The 16,982-nt window shown below is 43.3% G+C and overlaps 1 protein-coding gene across 2 annotated transcripts in view; it reads left to right on the forward strand.

Moving 5' to 3' along the window:
- The window catches only part of DPF3 (double PHD fingers 3), a 240,227-nt gene that overhangs the window by 193,926 nt on the left and 29,319 nt on the right, over window positions 1-16,982 (forward strand). The window contains exon 10 of one of the 2 annotated variants that reach the window (XR_008528628.1): window positions 6,154-6,388. The exons of the other annotated variant lie outside the window; for it this stretch is intronic. The gene's annotated coding sequence lies outside the window, so the exon portion shown is untranslated. Of the gene's footprint in view, window positions 1-6,153; window positions 6,389-16,982 lie in introns of those variants that run through there. 2 annotated transcript variants of the gene reach the window in all.

The raw sequence follows: 16,982 nt of genomic DNA on the forward strand, positions 1-16,982 counted from the left end.
AGAATAAGGAATTGTTTAAACAAGGCAAACTCCCATGGGAAGATTTATCTGAGGATGGCTAGTGCTTTCATGTGTTTTATTTTTATTACCTTAAGTCGATCTTCTTTTCTCCTGTCCATGACAGCAGATGTCCTGGTGTTGCTCAGTTGGTGTCACAATGTGTGCATAGGAATACATCTAAGCATTGCCCGAGCACCTTGTTTCACTTTGCTCAGAGTATACAGACTCAGAATTTACATCCTTCTAGAAAAAGAGCTGGAAGAGGCTTTCGAGATGATCAAGTTCAAATCTTTAGTTTTCCAGTTGATGGAGATCAACTCAGAGATGATAAGTGGGTGAAGTTTGCTTGCTTTGCAGGCAAACGTCTTAAGGTCAAAGAAGGAAACTTGGAGACATGGCAGGAGGAAGCTGGCTGTTCTGAGTTTCCAGCTATCTTGCCGGTTGATGCTATATTTTTATCCCCCTTTGTCTATATAACGATAGCCAGCATTTATGTTCCAGGCAATGTTCTGAGTCCTTTACCTAGAATGGTTTATTTAATCCTCATGGCTACCCTATGAGGTAGGTGTTAATATTATTCCCACTTACAGATGAGGAAAATGAGGCTTAGTAATAAGGTTAAGAAATGTACCTAAGGCCTCACAGCTAATGCAGAGTTGAGTTTTGATCCCTAGCAACCTGACTCCAGGGCCTCCTATATGCTTTACTTACACTAACATTGTTTTGCCTTTGCATATTCCTACATATTGGATATAGGAATATAATATTCCTATATATGTAATACATATAGGAATACAAAACATTTTTATGTAAACTTTTATTATAAAAGAGACATAGAAATTATTTGCATGATGAAAGATTTCAGAACTTCTGTGGATACCATTTCAATAGTGATTTGTTTCAGATTACATACAAGAATGTCACCATCTCTAAATAAGAAAGAATCCTTGCTATCTAGACCTACTTTGGTGCCTCTATATTCTAGAAGAACTTTATCTCCAACTTTTACACTAACTGGTTGATTCTCTTCGTATTTTCCATTAGATCCCTACCCAGCAGCTACTAATATTGGTTGCAGTACCTTTTCTTGAGATTTTTCTGGAAGCATAACGCCTCCATCGACTGTAGTTACAGCTGCACTTTCAATTAATACTTGGTCAAATGGGGAAGATATGTGTGTATATATCTCCCTTGATTTTTCTCAGGTCCAGTTGAAGAAAGAGGTGTTTGTAATGAATATACAAGTAGCTTTAAGTGGTAACCTTATTAAAGGATTAGAAGAGTAAGCAATTAGATCCCCAAAAGAAAAATTCCAATTAAAATTCTGTATAGAATGTTACAGAAAGCTTGACTTCTAAACCATCATTTCTAGACATTCCATTCTGATGCCCATTAGGAACAAGGGTCCCCTTTTTCTGTGACCTCTGGAATTGCAGCAGCTGTGTGCGCAGCCAGCACATCTGTTGTTGTTGCTTTTGTTAAGTAAGCATCACTACTCAAAATTTAACACAAATTAGAGCCTTGAAGATGAAAATTATTGAACTAGTTTCCTTTGTCCTCTGCTCAGTAAAGCACCCACCCAAAATGCATAATGCTCTAGAAATGTTATTTAATTTTCTGAATCCTAGACCAAAGATAGGACAATCAAAGATACAGGACTTTCTAAATTTGTTACAACATTCACATCCCCTGGGGGGAACTGTTGATGAAAAGGTGATTATGGTTGTTGTCTATCTGATGTTTTTTTCCTACTTAGAGCAATCTAATCCTTTATTTCTGTTATCGAGACCATGGAGAGATCAGTCCCTCTAATCACTGTAACACTGGGATTGAGAAATAAGCATTTCATTTTCTAAAGGTACTTTAAAGTCAGTAAGGCAATTTGCTACTGGTATTTTAGAGAGAAGGATTCAATAAAACTAAGATGTTCCCATCAATAGTATCCCTATTTAAGTCTTCCTGCTTACTTTGCATCTCTCTATGTACCTAATGGGCTGCAGCCTGATGCTGCCTTTATATAGCACTTGAGGGAACACAAGATCATTACTCGAGGAGAGAACTAAAGGCTGTTTGGTGGTTCTCACTTCATGGTGGAGTAAAATTAATTAATATTATCCCAATATGCCTCCTGTTACATTAGATGAATATGATCTTGAACTTGTACTTAAAGTTTGAGTAGGCTCATGTATTAGGCATTTTTCCATAGGGGATTTTCTTTACCTTTGCAAGTGATTTTACTTGTGTAATTCCTGAGTGAGACATTTTTGATCTAGTGACTAGAAACCTAGAGGAGAAATTAAAAGTTCTGGGCTTGGTCTCAATCCCTGTGTGATTTTTGCCATGCAGCCCTGCCTCAGTTTCTCTATTCCTAGAATACAGATATTTCTTACCCTGTCCTAACATCTAACCAGCATTCTTTCATGATGATTCTTAAAGCAACCCTGTGAGTTAGGATAGATGCTATTTGTTCTCATTTTACTGATGAGGAAACTGAGATTCGATCAGGTTGTAACAGGGTACGTGGTGTCTGGGTCTTCTAATACTCTTTTCTCAGTCTATACTGACCTCTCCATAGATCACATTTCAAAAATTTCTTGAGTAAAATCAGTAAAGGCCTTTGAGATCTTTCATTCAAGACTTTATTGGATTGCGAGGCGCTATTTGATGCTGTAAAAACAAAACAACTCTAAGTCCAACCTGTAAATCACATTAGAATCCTGCTAAGGAGTAGCAATATCTAAGTCCTCATGCTTCCAAAGAACTAAGGTTGAGCTTTATAGATGATCGTTGTTTTGGTGGTGACATTGGGGTGACAGTGGGGGCGAGAGTAGTGAAGTGGCAGGGGGTGGAAATACTTCAGGCCCCATTTTGGTCACATGCCTAAGTGCTCCTAACACTAAAACATTGACTTACCTGATACTGTTGTGCTTAAGGAAAGTGATGTCTAACCATTTACTCAAAATAGCAGTATAGGAAAAATCATTCTGCTTGATTGATTGACACAATAGCTGAAAATGATGGAAGATCCCTGTCACAATTGAATTATTAGCTAAAAAGCATTAGCAAGTAGGTTTTCAGAGTATCTCAATACTAGTCCTCAACCAATGACTAAGACTTAAGATTTTTAAGCTACTTTTGAAATAATTTCTACAAAAAACTTAACACAAATACTATAAAGAATTTCCATAGACTCTTCATCTAGATTCTTCAAATAACCATAATGCCATGATCATAATCAGGAAATTAGCACTGACGCAATACTACAAGCAACAGAACTTACTCAGGTTTTGCCAGTTGTCTATGTTCTTTTTCTGGTCTGGGATCCAGCCCAGGTTCACCTGTTCTTTTTAGTTGTCATATCCCCCTAAAGTCCTTTAATCTTTGTATAACTTTGATACTTTCAAAGAGTACTGGCTGATCATTTCATAGAAAGTCTTTTATTTTAGGTTTGTGTGCTGTTTTCTAATGATTAAAATCAGGTAATAAAATTTTGATAAGAATACTACAGAAATGATGTTGCATTCTTCTCAGTACATCATACCAGGGTGTACAGGATTGCTTTATGCCATTACTGGTGGCTCAGACATTTGGCTTTTCAGCTTAGGTTCTGGCTAGTGTGTTTATAGACCTTGGATGATAATACTTTCATTCGTATGTGCCTTTGTTTATTTGTCAAGTAGGACCTGGGTAACAGCAGTCTGTATACGACTGCTCAGCCCTGTGAAGGGTAGGATGAAATGAAACTTGGGGCCAATGGATTAATTGTCCAATAGATTTATTTGTAATCTAATTGGGAAGACTACATAGTCAAAGTAGTTAAAATGTGTAAGGGCATCGTGTGGTAATAATGTGATTTTTTTTTGCTGTGGACCAAAGTAGTCAGGGAGATTTTCTTAGAGGAGCTATCGAGATCATCAAAGTCTTCTAGATTGACTATTGCTATTTAATCTGTAGAGAAGAATGTCTCTTGTCAGAGAGAATGGAAGTGAAGCTGAACAAAAGGCAAAGCCAGGATTTACAACCTGAATGATGTAAAATGGCAAAAATCACAATGTGAAAACATGCTTAAGTATTGCTCTGTAGCATTTTGTTCATGCCACCAGTAGAGTGTTTATTACAATGCACGAAGATTGTAGCCTTTCTCATGAAACAGATGATGTGTTCCTTGAGGGCAAAGATGATGTCATTCATGTCCCTCAGACAGTGCCCAACAGCAATGCACCGTAGTTATTTATTGAAATAAAGTGAGGATTGAGCAGTGTTTCTGGGCTAATTAGTGGAAGGATTTAATTCAATAAATATTGCTGACAGCAAGTTTGGGGAGGCCACACATACCTGGACACAGTATCACGTTGGTCGAGTCAGAGGGATAGATGAGACCCAGAGGCGACGAAGTGTGCTGAGTGGAGAAGGAGGGAGAATGAGGGTGTGAGGACAGGGGTGACGGCCCAGTTGAAGATGTGTGGAGGGATGGAAAGTCAGCCTTCTTGAAAGGGACTGAGAGCAGAAGACCAAGAACTTGCCATTGGCTCCACCAAAAGAAATGAAAGAGGAAGTGGATAGTAGGAGCACAAAGCTGGGAACCAACCAGCTATTTTCTAGGTGGCTTAGATTGGCAAAAGAAGAAAAGTGTGCATCTGTGTGTGTACACATATGTTGGGGTCAGTGGTGGAAATCTGAGGAAATTGCGAGAGTATGGGTGCGTGGTTATTAGGCAGACTCACTGAAAGGATGGCAGGTGATGTCTGACCAGAGGGGTTGGAGCTTTGGGAGAGGGTGAGAAAGACTCCTGAAAAGGGGTACAATTCTGACTGGATGTCCAGAAAGAGCACTCCTCATGCAGTGTGGAAGGTCTGAAGAAAGGCCCAACTGGTTTTATCAGTGGAGTGAGCGGGCTGGATGCAGATAGGATAGCAAAGAGAAGAATACTAAGGAAGAGGATGGGAGACCAAACAAGCAGATCTGTGAAGGGAGACAGTGGGATGGGATGGGGTGGGATGGGATGAAGGGGAAACACGGACAGTGGTGAGGGGAGGCCTAGGTGGTTCTCAGCCTGCCTTTGACAACATAAGTAGACAGTCTCAGCATCGGAAGTCCATCTAACCCAGCCCTGCATGCCTGAGCAGCGTGTAGTAGTACCTTGGGTACTAGAAGGAGAGGTGGGGGGTGGCAGGTTTCAGCTTGGAAGAGGCTATGCTGCTCATTGGATTTTGAACTTTGTTCCCTTTCCGCTCGGCCATTTTCCCGTTGAGTTGCTCTCCCTGTCCTCTCTCCCTTGCCACTGCACGCAGTCCAGTGTGAGCTGGGCGCTGTGCAGGCACCCATGTCTGCCCATAGGAAGTGCTTCTGTGATGAAATGTGATAGTACTTGGTTTTATTGCTTACTCTTTTGTGCTGGCTACTCCATTCCAAAGACTGAAATAACATAGATTTCATTTCAGAAGCAAAATCCATGCCTGGTTGGTACCCAGCCAGACTAAAGGACCCACCCGGTTTGAACTGCCACCGGATTCCAAGTCTGACACTTAAAATTCCTGAGCTAGTTGAGGACTTGAGTGGACCTCTTGGCTTGGTTGTTTCTCCGAGTAATTCAGACTCCCTCGACTCACTTGGGACGTTGTTTTGGGTGAGGGTGTGTGCATGAAGCAGTATCCTTTTGGCCTTGGGCCAAATGGGGCATCGGTTGGGAGGTTCTGTGACTGAAACTTATCTGATACCACAGCACTCCTCATTTCTACTTAGATGACAGGAAGATAGATTGCATTGTAATGGCCTTCCTAGGGTATTTTAACAGTGAACAGATTTAGTTTGTTTGGTTTCCAAGTGGAGGAGAAAATAAAAAGATTTTGCTAACCCCCAGTTCTGCCCACTACACCACCATGGAATTAAAAATCCAGCTACGTCGTCTCTGACTCTTGTGCCATTCAGTGGCCAGTGGCAATTGACCTGCCCTGTTCCTGGCTGATACTGTGCGGCTGATGGTCAAGGCACAGTAAACACAAGTCTGGTTTTCGTCCTTAGTGTGGCAATTAGTTGGTTGTTTTCTTTTTAATTCATTTCATTTCCACTACCCCCTTAATTTTATTCTTTCCCTTTTAGGTAGTTGTCCTGTGCTGTTTTTTGTTTTATCTTTCGTTGCCTTTCCCTCTGCAGTCAACTCTATGACCTGGGGACTCCGGCATCCTTCAAGCAAGCCATTTCCGAAGAAGGTGAAAAGAAGGCTCGATGATTTGCACCTCCTCCTCCTCCTCCTCCTCCTTCTCTTCCTTTTTCCTTGCCCGGCCCCTTCCTGCACGTGTGTTTCAGCCAACAGAGGAGCTTGGATTGTGGAAAAGCCTCCAGCGCAACTCAGCTCAGAAGAGTCTCGGGAATGGCCTAAGTTTGTGCAATACGAAGATTTCTTTTTTTTCCTTTTAAAAATTCTCCATTACATTTTCTTTAAATGTCTTGAGAAAGTATCCAGGTCAGACTGGAATTGCTCTACAATAGAAATAACTGAAAACAAACTGTTGGATTAAAAAAAAAAAGTTAACTATTTTATTTATTTCAATATATAAGAGAAAAAAAGTGCTGATGTGGCATAATATTTTTATTTAAAGTACCTTCTACTTCAAAAGTGAAAAGAGATTTTGTGAAGACATGAAGTCAAAAGAGTACTTAATGTAAAATAAAGACTGCATAATAACTCTAAAGAAAAATACCCCACATTTTTAATAAGAAAATAAAGCTCAACTCTGCTTTCTCAGGCTTTACAAAAAGCCATTCATATATGTGCTTTAGGTATTTTGTTTCTGCAAGTTGGATGTGGTAAGTGAGGAGTGGTCCGTTTTATTTATTTTTTCTTCTTCAAAAGTTTATCAAAAGTGTGGTGATATTCAATGATTGTGCTAAGCCTTGACCGAAATAAATTAGCCACAAAGGCCATCGGCAGCCTCTCTGCCCCGCCCCTCCGAAACCCTCTCTCATCCCCGCAAGGCAAGCCCCGTTTGTCAGAATGTCAAGATGCAGCCTGCCTCCTGGTTATCATGTCTGACAAGGCCTAGTTCTGAAAGGAATTCCATCTAGTGATTAAACATATCTCTACGAATTCAGCAGATTTGAACACAAACGCCTTTGTTTAAAATAATGCAGTGTCCTGGCTGGGGTGGCTCAGTGGATTGAACACCGACTTATGAACCAAAAGGTCACCGGTTCAATTCCCAGTCAGGACACATGCCCACATTGTCAGCCCGGTCCCCAGCTGGGGGTGTGTGAGAGGCAAACAGTTGATGTATCTCTTGCACATCGGTGCTTCTCTCTCTTTCTCCTTTTCCCTCTCCAAAAATAAAATAAAATATGCACTGAAGGAAAAGGGGGGAAAAAGACAACAAATTTGCATCAGCTTGAGATGATACGAACTTGGTCTCCTAACAAGTCCTAGAGGAAACTTGAAAGGGAACCTTCTGCTACATGGGCTTCGGAGACCGGAGACCTGAGTGTTCCCAAGGGCCAGGAAGGCCAGCCTGAGTGATGGAATCAGATGCAGATGCTGGCGGGGGTAAAGGAGAAAGGCGAGTGCTCTAATGTCCTTTTATAGCCACCATGCTAGTGGAAGTGAATGTTGTGGCCTCCGGAATGTAATTCAACATATATCTGCGGCCTGATGAAGGAGCTGGTTTGACTGGCTGGGGCACTGGGTTTTACTCGAGGCCTTTTACACTGCCATTCTCATGGGTTTCATTCACTTCTAAGCAGTCATATTAATAAATATGCAATCTCACGCCAGCATTCTTGTCAGTAAAAGTGCTTGAGTGACAGTGTTCCTGAAACGGTTTTGAGCCTGAGAATCTCTCTCTTGCCTTTGGAGGAGGAGCCTGGATGGGCACCCATGTCCCACCAGCCCTTTCAGGTTTCTCATTCAAGGCCAGGCATCAAAGGCGAGACCCCTAAGAGTGTTTGTATCGTTTTCTAGCCCTTGACGGTGACGTTTTCTGATAGGAAACATCTCTTTAAAAAATGCTAATAATTAAAACAACAATTCGCTCTACAACCAAGTCCCGCAAGTTATGTGTAGAATTCTGATAAAGCTTTGCATAATACAGGGTTTGTATCAAGTTTATGTAAGTTTTTGTTAAATAAAAGCCTATTTCCAATGCTCCTATAGCATCTCTGTAAACTTTGCTTTACCAGCTTCATCCTGCATGAGGTTGTCTTTCATACTGTCCTATTGAAGAGACTCCTGAAAGGATTCTTCCCACTTGCTTGCCTGGGATTTGTTGAACCCTTTTGTTTTATTTAGAAGCACAGTCTTAGAACCGTGGTTGGCACTGGTTTGACTGACAGGTGGTGATGGCGTGGAAAGTGAACAGTGCCCAGGGTTGGTGCCAGCATTTTCTCTCGAGTCCAGAGTTGCTGTCACCAGCCCACCATCCCCATGGCCGTCACCTTCTCCGTGGCCAAAAGAGACATGGAGAGCGCAGTAGAATGTACAGATGTAATGTGCCGTCTCCATGGCCAGAAGAGACTTACGGAGAGCCCAGTTATGTACACATGTAATGTACCTGTCCAACATTGTTGTCACACTATTGCCAAGAGTAGTTCTGCACACGAATGCAAGATTTAATGTGTGTTTGGAAAATGTTGATGGGTTAATGTTTCCATTTCCTGAATGGTGCTTTTGATGTAGCCTCCCCAAGCTGCCAGTTGGGTTAGCCGTAAGCTAGCCCCCATGTGACAGACTTACAGTGGAGGTGGGCACTCTGCTGGAATGGGTCTCCTTGGTCAGGTAGAGCCAAATCAACTCTTTAAGCAGATCTTGCTCTGTAAGCATTGCCAGCCCACGGTAGGGTCAGGTGGAGACTGAACACGTCCTTGTGCTGCTGCTGCTGCTGCTGCTGCTGCTGCTGCTGCTAGTGTGCCACGTCTTCTTTTAGAATGATCGTCACATGTTGACATTCATTATGGACATTGTAAGTTTCCCTAAGCAGTAAAAAGAATTGAAGAACTTTTTTCTTCAATATATACCCTCCTTAGGCTTTTTTTTTTATTGCGGTAAAATATGCATTACATAAAATTTATCATTAACCATTTTTAAATGTACAATTCAGTGGCATAAAGTACATTTCACGTTCTACAACCATTACCACCATCCATCTCTAGAACTTTTTTATCTTCTCCAATGGAAACTCTGTACTCATTCCTCCCGTTTGTCTTTCAAGTATTTTACATCTTATATGCATCTTATTTCAGAGGACACTTTGTAAGAGAGTCAGATGTAAGAGAGTCAGACCACATTTTATGCAAAGCAGTATGCAAAGACTACTCTCTTGGGTCAGGGCTATGTTTTAATTTTCTGTTGGGGTGGGGAGGAGGTTATTCTGAAGAAGCAGTTTATTTTCCTTGAATGACAAAGGGGTCTGCAAACTCTGAAAAGACCCAAGTAGTAAATCCTTCAGGCTTTGCAGTCCAGATAGTCTGTTGTGATTACTCAGGTCTGGGGTTTTAGCATGGAAGTAGCTAGCCTTAGTGTATGAATGAAGGGGCATGGTTCTATATTTCAGTAAGACTTTACAAAAATAGGCAGCTGGCCAGATTTGGCCCACATGCCATAGTTTGGGGATCCCTGATTTAGAACTAGTGAGTAATATTCAAGGCATTTCTAGGCCTCAGGACTGAGGAAAGAGAAGAATTTCCCTTCACCAAGTGTAGGGCCGGAGGGGCACTTCATGATCAGTAAAGTAAGTTGTATTGAAACCTATATGCAAAAATATTTCAGAGCCAAAAAAAATTCTACCACAAAATTTTAGAAAGCTATTTGGTTTTCTGGTTTGGATGCTAAGTCCAAACTACAATAGTCCAGTCCTTACCAAAGAATCTAAATAATCTAGCTAGTCTGTGCGCTAGCCATAAGTAATAGTAGCTCTCTGAGGACATGATGACTAATACCGGTCACCTCTAGCAACTTGTGTATGAAACAAGGCAAACTTTAAAACAGTTGAGTTGGTGCAAACGGCTACTATGAGCTAGGTGAACACAGTAGAATTCCATCTGCATGACATAAATAATGGACGTTTAGTGGAGCCCAACTTGGAGGTAATGGAGTTTTGTGGTTAAAGAAGTAGTCTCTTTCTGGTGACTACTGATTCTGCAAGAGCTGTGGCTCCCTGAAATTAAGTATGGAGTAGGTATTGAGGATTTGCTGAGCTGCATTTCTTCCTAAGAACTCAGATGTGAGTGGGTGTATTTAGAATAAGGACTTACCTTAACCATCTACCTCATACCCAAAAGAACCAGTAGAAGTAATTTTCCCCCTTGGATGGTGGGCAGGAGTCCTGATGCTGGACCTACTACTGAATTGAAACCTTCCCAGTTGAATATGGGATGATCCTGAAGAGTAGTAGCCTATGAGCTGGTTGTGCTAGGTGGCAGCAGCCATGACAAATTTATTTTTAAAAAATACCCTCTTTAGCCATTACTAGAGGATGCTCAGTTGTTTGGAGAAGTTCAGTAACCTTTTAGATCTCAGGGTACCTTTAGTGGAGTTTATGGCCAAGTTCCCCGAGTTATCTCTCAAGTTTCCTTAAAAGGGGCAGTGGTTGGGGTCAGTATTCTGTCTACTCCGTTTGCTCCAACCTGCAATCACATCTGAGTTGCCCAGATGTCAATTTTTAGGCAAAGACTAGGAAGAGAAAGATCCTTTGGACCAAAAGTTAGAAAATCCTGTTTTGTATTTTACATAAATCTTGTGTGAGCAGCACAATCCCTTGGCTACCTGACCCTGGCACCAGAACAGGAAGTACTTTGTTGGAAGGTAATAGCGGTCATCAAAGGTTTAGCACTGACCTGGTAGGTACAATTATGTTGACAGTGCTATTCGTGATGACCTGGCAGGGCATAATCATAGCTGAGGTGGACCCGAAGTTCTAGGGAGTCCTAGTGGAACACTAGCAGAAGGAGTATGATGGTGTATGCTTTAAAGTAAGCATGACACCAGGCTGTGTTACGCTGAGAATACAGTAGAAGGACAGGGAGGTACTTCACTCCTATTTAATATTTGACACCACCATGTTTGAGTTAGCTGAAAATAATTGTGAAAAACCCAGAAAGTACAGAAAAGATTAGTAAACAACATGTTTGAAGGGATGAACAAGAAGCCCTTTAAGAAATTTTAAAGGATTTGGGTTGTTTAATTTAGGAAAGAGAATTAGGGGTCACTTAACTCATTATGTGTATTGAGAAAAATGCACCGAGTAGTTGGTTCTGGTCTCCAGAGAAGGCAGGAGAAGCATCTTGGGGCTTAGAGCAAACTGACAAACAGTTCTTTTGACATCAACAATGTTTGACTATTAAGGCGGATAAGGAACTCAACTGATAACCAAGCATTTTTCCTGCATGGAGTTAGGAGCATGGGCTAGATGACCTCTTGGGGTCCCATCTAGCTTTGCAGTGCTTTGAATTGCAGCTGGTAACCTGAAAGAGTTCGTGCCTAACTCACCACCAGGGAATTGGGAGGCACGGGGACAATTAGTCTCATGAGCGTGCATTATGGTCATTAAAATTACGTTTTGTACCCTTGTTCCTATTTATACACTGAAGCAATGTCCCGTTCCTGAATGAGGGCTTCCATTGTTTTGGTAGAATGAGAGAACTGGAAAGAGAATGTAGTGGCAAGAGACATTTTCCTTAGAGAGAAACCAAATACTTTCTTAAGGGAAACAACAGACAAAAGCCAGCGAGAAGCAACTGAAAAGAACAGTAAGACCGAAAAGGCCACAAGGTGAAAATGGCTCTGCTGAAACCACCAGAGTTCCACTCCAATTCTCATCTCGTTGGATTTCACCATGTCCAGCATCATCTTTAGTGTATGGATTTTGTCCTTGCTCATAGGACCCAGAAAGCATTCTTAGCTTGATTTTGGTTGAATGACCTTGGCACTGTTCATGGTGGTTTACTCCCTTCTCCCAACTTAGTACGGAAAGAATGTTCTCATTAGAAGACAAAGTCAATTCCATATTTATATACAGGGTCTGGCACCAATAACACCCCTTTTTTTATTACAAAATCTTAAGCATGTGATTCTGTAACATAACAATGTCACATTCAAACACACCATATGGCATTTTAGGTGAAATGTTCAAATTAAAACTATAAATTATTGCACCCATATTATTACCCTACCAACCACACTCAAGCAGGTGTTACTACTGCTGGCCCCTGTATATAAGACAGATCTTCCTGGAAAGAACAGTGTTTAGGATTTCCACTAAATAACTTAGAAAAGAATTCGGAGAATAATTCAGCTCTGTGTTTGATTTGAAGTCACAAGGATTGTACTATATTTAGTGTGTAAAGTCACCTTTCTGTGAGCCAGAAATGTAAAACATTTTGGGAATAGAGATAGCTCGTGTAAGAAGGGGTGAAAGAGGCACGTGACAAGTTACTAACATGAACACTTAAGCTGAAACTTTTCTTTGGCTGAGCTATGGGTTCAGAGACACTGGCAGTTTGTAATCCTGAAAAGTTGTTTAGTTAAAGTAGATTGCTTTTCCTCTGTAGACATCAACCTTTCATCCATAATTGAAAAATAGATCAATACGTTTTGACCACATACTGTTACTTTGTATAATGACCTTCTGATTATTGGTTTGCTTTATGCTACTGATCAATTAATCAAACATTATTGAATGCATTCTGTGTTGCAGTACTTAGCTAGGTTTTACATGACATACAAGAGAAGCAGCGGGGAATTGAAACAACTTTTAGGGGTACTTTCTATGTGCTGGTCACCAATAGGCTTATAGATGCTAGCCAGGTAGTAGCCCTTTCAGGTTAAGATTACCCCTATTTCACAGAAATAGAAATTGGGTTTCTGGGAGATTGAATTGACAAAGGTAGTAGTGACATACGGAAAAGCCTGATTCTTGCAACTGAGGGTTTTCTCGTTATAAAACTACTGTATACAACATCTGTTTTGTTCTTCAGGAGGAAAGACAGCTGGTTAGCATATTATTCAAGATAAGACTCTATAGTTAAGTGACAAGTTGGTGCACAGTATGGGCGCCAGAGGGCTTAGCGAGGGAAGTTACCAGTGCAGGTTGAAGTAGTGGGGAGGTCTTGATGGGAAGATGAATAGGACTGGGTGGGCAAAGAGAAGACAGGCCACTGAAAGCAACAGTGGGCAGTTCCTGTGCAAAAGCTCAGGGGTAGGTCTAGGGCCAGAGCAGAGGTGAGCCTGAGGGGCGGGGCAGGGGGCGGTGTGGCGGGGTGGTAGGTTGTGGGGATCCTGGGCTGTGGGGAGAAGTCATAGGAATGTAAATAGCCCCCACATGTTGGGGCCTGAGTCACAACAAAGGAAACAGCAACAGTAGGACGCCCGGTGATGGAAGCCCTTGAGCAGGATGCGTGCGATGTTTGTGTGAGGACAGCTGAACTGCGCATGTCTGGAAGTGTGGGTTCGTATACGTCTCCCCACAGGGTGGCCTCTGACTCTGTCATGGCCATCTTGTTTGGTACCAGATGTTCATCTTGCTTGGCACCAAACCTGGTGGTTAATGATACTATGGGCATTCTCCACCAAGTATTATCCTGAAACCAGGGAAACGATCATCCTATCGACCGGTTTGCATTTGGGAAGGAAAGTGGGATATCCTGAGAGGCTGGTTGGCCCCAGAGACGTTTGTACCTGAGCAGCCAATAGAAATTTGGATTTGAAATCTATGATTACCCTCCTAGGCCAGTTGAGAAAGGGTTTATTTGAAAAAATACACTTTAGACTGATAGGTCACTGAGTGTGGTGGAGGAAAAGCAAGGAAACCAGGCTCGGCTTCTGGCCATTGGCCTTGTTTGTGTGTAGAAGCTCCTTTCTGTAGATTGTCTGGCTACACTTAGCCAACATACATGTCAGAGGGTTCAAGCAGTCCTGAGATTGCCCTCCAGGGGTCCCACTTCCGTCTTCCTCTCTGATGTTCAGCTCTCCCCACTTCATCTTGCCGATGGGCTCCTACTGGCTACTAAGACTGGAAGATGTGTAGCCATGTGTGAGGAATATGGACTGTGAGTCCCAAGAATATGGACCATTATCTCCACAGCAGCCAAGAATTGGTTGGTGCTTCCTGATATGCTACATAATAGCCACCACACTCTCAGTGTAATCTTCCCAACAGCCCTGTTGGGTTACTGTCCCTCATTGCAAATGAGTAGACCGACACTCAGAAGGGTTAAGTGACTTGGCCAATGCTCCACAGAAGTGGTAGGGCCCAGACTAGACTCCAGATCTGCTTTCTGTTACTTGAATTAGTGTAATTGCCAGTGCTTGTTATTTGCCTGTAATATTCAATGACAGTTGTCTTGGCTTAGGCATAGCTACATGTGGCAGAGCCCTGGACTAAAAAGACTATCTGGCCCTGGCCAGTGTGGCTCAGGTGGTTGGGCGTTGTCCTACAAAGTGAAAGGTCGCTGGTTCAGTTCCTGTCAGGGCACATACCTGGGTTGTGGATTAGGTCCCTGGTCAGGATGCGTAGGAGAGGCAACCAGTTGACATTTGTCTCTCACATTGGTGTTTCTCTCCCTTTCTTTTTCCCTCCCTACCCGCTCTTTAAAAAAAAAAAAAAAAAAAAAAAAAAAAAAAAAAAAAAGACTATCTGACGGCATAGAATTGAAACCCACAATAGAACAATACCCACCTTCCTTCTGAAAAAAGGAAAAAAGATTGGATGCTAGCCTGTGGGACCACCTCTCTTCACCCCTGCCCCACCTCCATCCACCCGCCACCCTCCCCCAACATTTATGCAGTGCCTGCCTGGGACAGCACTGTGTCACCAAAGCCTTTCAAAACTTCCTCTCTCCTTCATTGGCCTTTACGCTGTAATGCCTGAGTAGACCTGGCACAGCCAACCGTCCTGACCCAAGTGCTAACTCTGCCTGTTTCACGCACCCACTTACAAACCGACAGACAGGCTTGAAATCGCACCGTGTGCCCCAAGGAAAATGCCCTAGGCCTGCCTCCAGTGGCGCACCAGGTCGCTCGCAGGCAGCCCCCTGAGTTGGTTTTGCCTTGTAGGGGTTGAGAAGGTTGGCTTTAAAAGAAGTCTCTGCCTGGTGATCGGCCCAGGGAGTGAGGTCATCTGAGACAGAGACTTGCCCTCTCTGTTCCCTCTCCATTAATTCCAGGAAACACTGCAGCTGCTCCCCGCTCTCTGGTCTCTCTGTGGTGCTAATCACAGCTCATTTCTGTTGCATGCCTCATTTGGGAGGAGAGAGCGCTTTATAGCTCCCAAAATGTGAACAGGGAAATTAGGGACCGTTTGCCAAATGAGTCAGCCCCTGGCCACTGGGACTACCATCGCCCTCCCTGAGAGGGCCCTGCGCCTTGTTCCAGGTTCCCTTGGGAAGGGAAGGTTTCCCCTTGGGCTTCCCCCCCTTGACCAGATGGGTCTGGCTTTGTACTATAAGGGAGAGAAGGGTGACTGGGGTCACCAGGGGCCAACTACACAACACCATGGGCTCTCTAATCTCATTACCTCTTTTTAACAACCTTGTGGGGTTGGGCCCATTTTGTGGCTGAGGGAACTGAGGTGGAGAAAGGACTGTAAGTCAGACAAATGTACTTGTCTACTTGACCTCAAAGGCTCTTTTTAAAAAAAATACTGTATTTTATTGATTCTGCTGTTACAGCTGTCCCAATTTCCCCCCTTTGCTCCCTGCCCCCAACCCATGCTCTGCTCTTTTTAACCATTTTGTCTAGGAAGGGATCCTCCTGCATCCTCCTTCCTGAAACTAGGGGCTCTGAGCTCCACTTTGTTCCTGCTCCCTCTCCTGCAGCCTCCTCCGGGAACCTGACTTTTTCTTGCTGGTTCCTGGACGGATCTATCCTGGCTGGGAGTCCTACCACCCACAGGCCGGTCAGTGCTGTGGGTTAAGCCAGGATGCTAATGAACCCTGGTTACCCCGCAAGGGCAAACTGGGCTGGCGCAAAGAACCAGCTGCCTGGCCAGTCTCCCATGTGCCCGGCAGCTCTGCAGGACCAGTTTAGGGGGCTGTGAGCCTGTCGGGAGCAAAGTGCTACGTCTCACTCCTGGGCTGGACACCTCTCTTTTGTGGGGACTTCTTTTCCTCATTAGCTCATTTTAAGGCCGCAGGCACCATTTGGTTGACCTGCTTGAAAAGAAATTCAGTCTTCATCTTTGTAATTATTAATGACTCCAACTTGGTATTAGTTGGATGATCTTGAAAGTTCCAGGGTGCCATTTTGGTGAGAAAGTAATATTTTTAAAAAATGACTTTCTTTTTTCATCACCTTTTCTTCTTGTCTTACCCCTGTTGTCCAAACACAGGGATGCTTCTTAGAGAGATCCCCTTTCTACTCACGTCTTTAGAGCCGTAATTTCTTGAAACTTCTCCCTCCCAGTAGGCTGTGGAAAAGGGCCCTGGGTGCAGGGAAGATAGTAGCCAGACATGTTTTGACCACAGGATTTTGATGTGCATTCATCCTTCCGGAAGGCAAGGTCAGGGAGGGGTCAGCTGGCGAGGCACCAGGGGCTTTTGTTTGCTTTGGTGGCTGAACAGGATGCCAAGGTTCCCGACCACCTGGCTCACCCTCAGGGTCCAGGCCATGTTGTAGAAAGACTTAAGGAGACCTGGGTGGGAGTCCCAGCCCTGCTGCCACCTTGCCCTGTGACCCTGGATAAGTCACCACACCTTTAGGAGGCTCAGGGACCTTGTGTGTTTAAAGAAGGCTTTGGACCTGGTGGTGTAAGGGTTGCTCTGGTGCTGGCAGTCAGAGGTACTGGGTGGCTGAGTAAAGAACCCGTGAAGGTGCTATCCAGCCTGAGAAACTGGTTTGCATTTTGACTACAGCTTTTTGGAAGCAAGTTTTTAAGCCACTGGAGTCGCTTCAGTGGTGGAAGTTTCAGGTACCATTACAGGGTCTGTGGAGGGAAGACGGCGGTTTGTATCCCCTCTCCCAGCCCCACGTGACCACAAGTCATGTCTTGGAGGTAGATGCC

Source organism: Pteronotus mesoamericanus, unplaced genomic scaffold, assembly GCF_021234165.1.
Source record: "Pteronotus mesoamericanus isolate MK-2021 breed Mesoamerican mustached bat unplaced genomic scaffold, CSHL_Meso_final contig_182, whole genome shotgun sequence".
Lineage (NCBI taxonomy): Eukaryota > Metazoa > Chordata > Mammalia > Chiroptera > Mormoopidae > Pteronotus > Pteronotus mesoamericanus.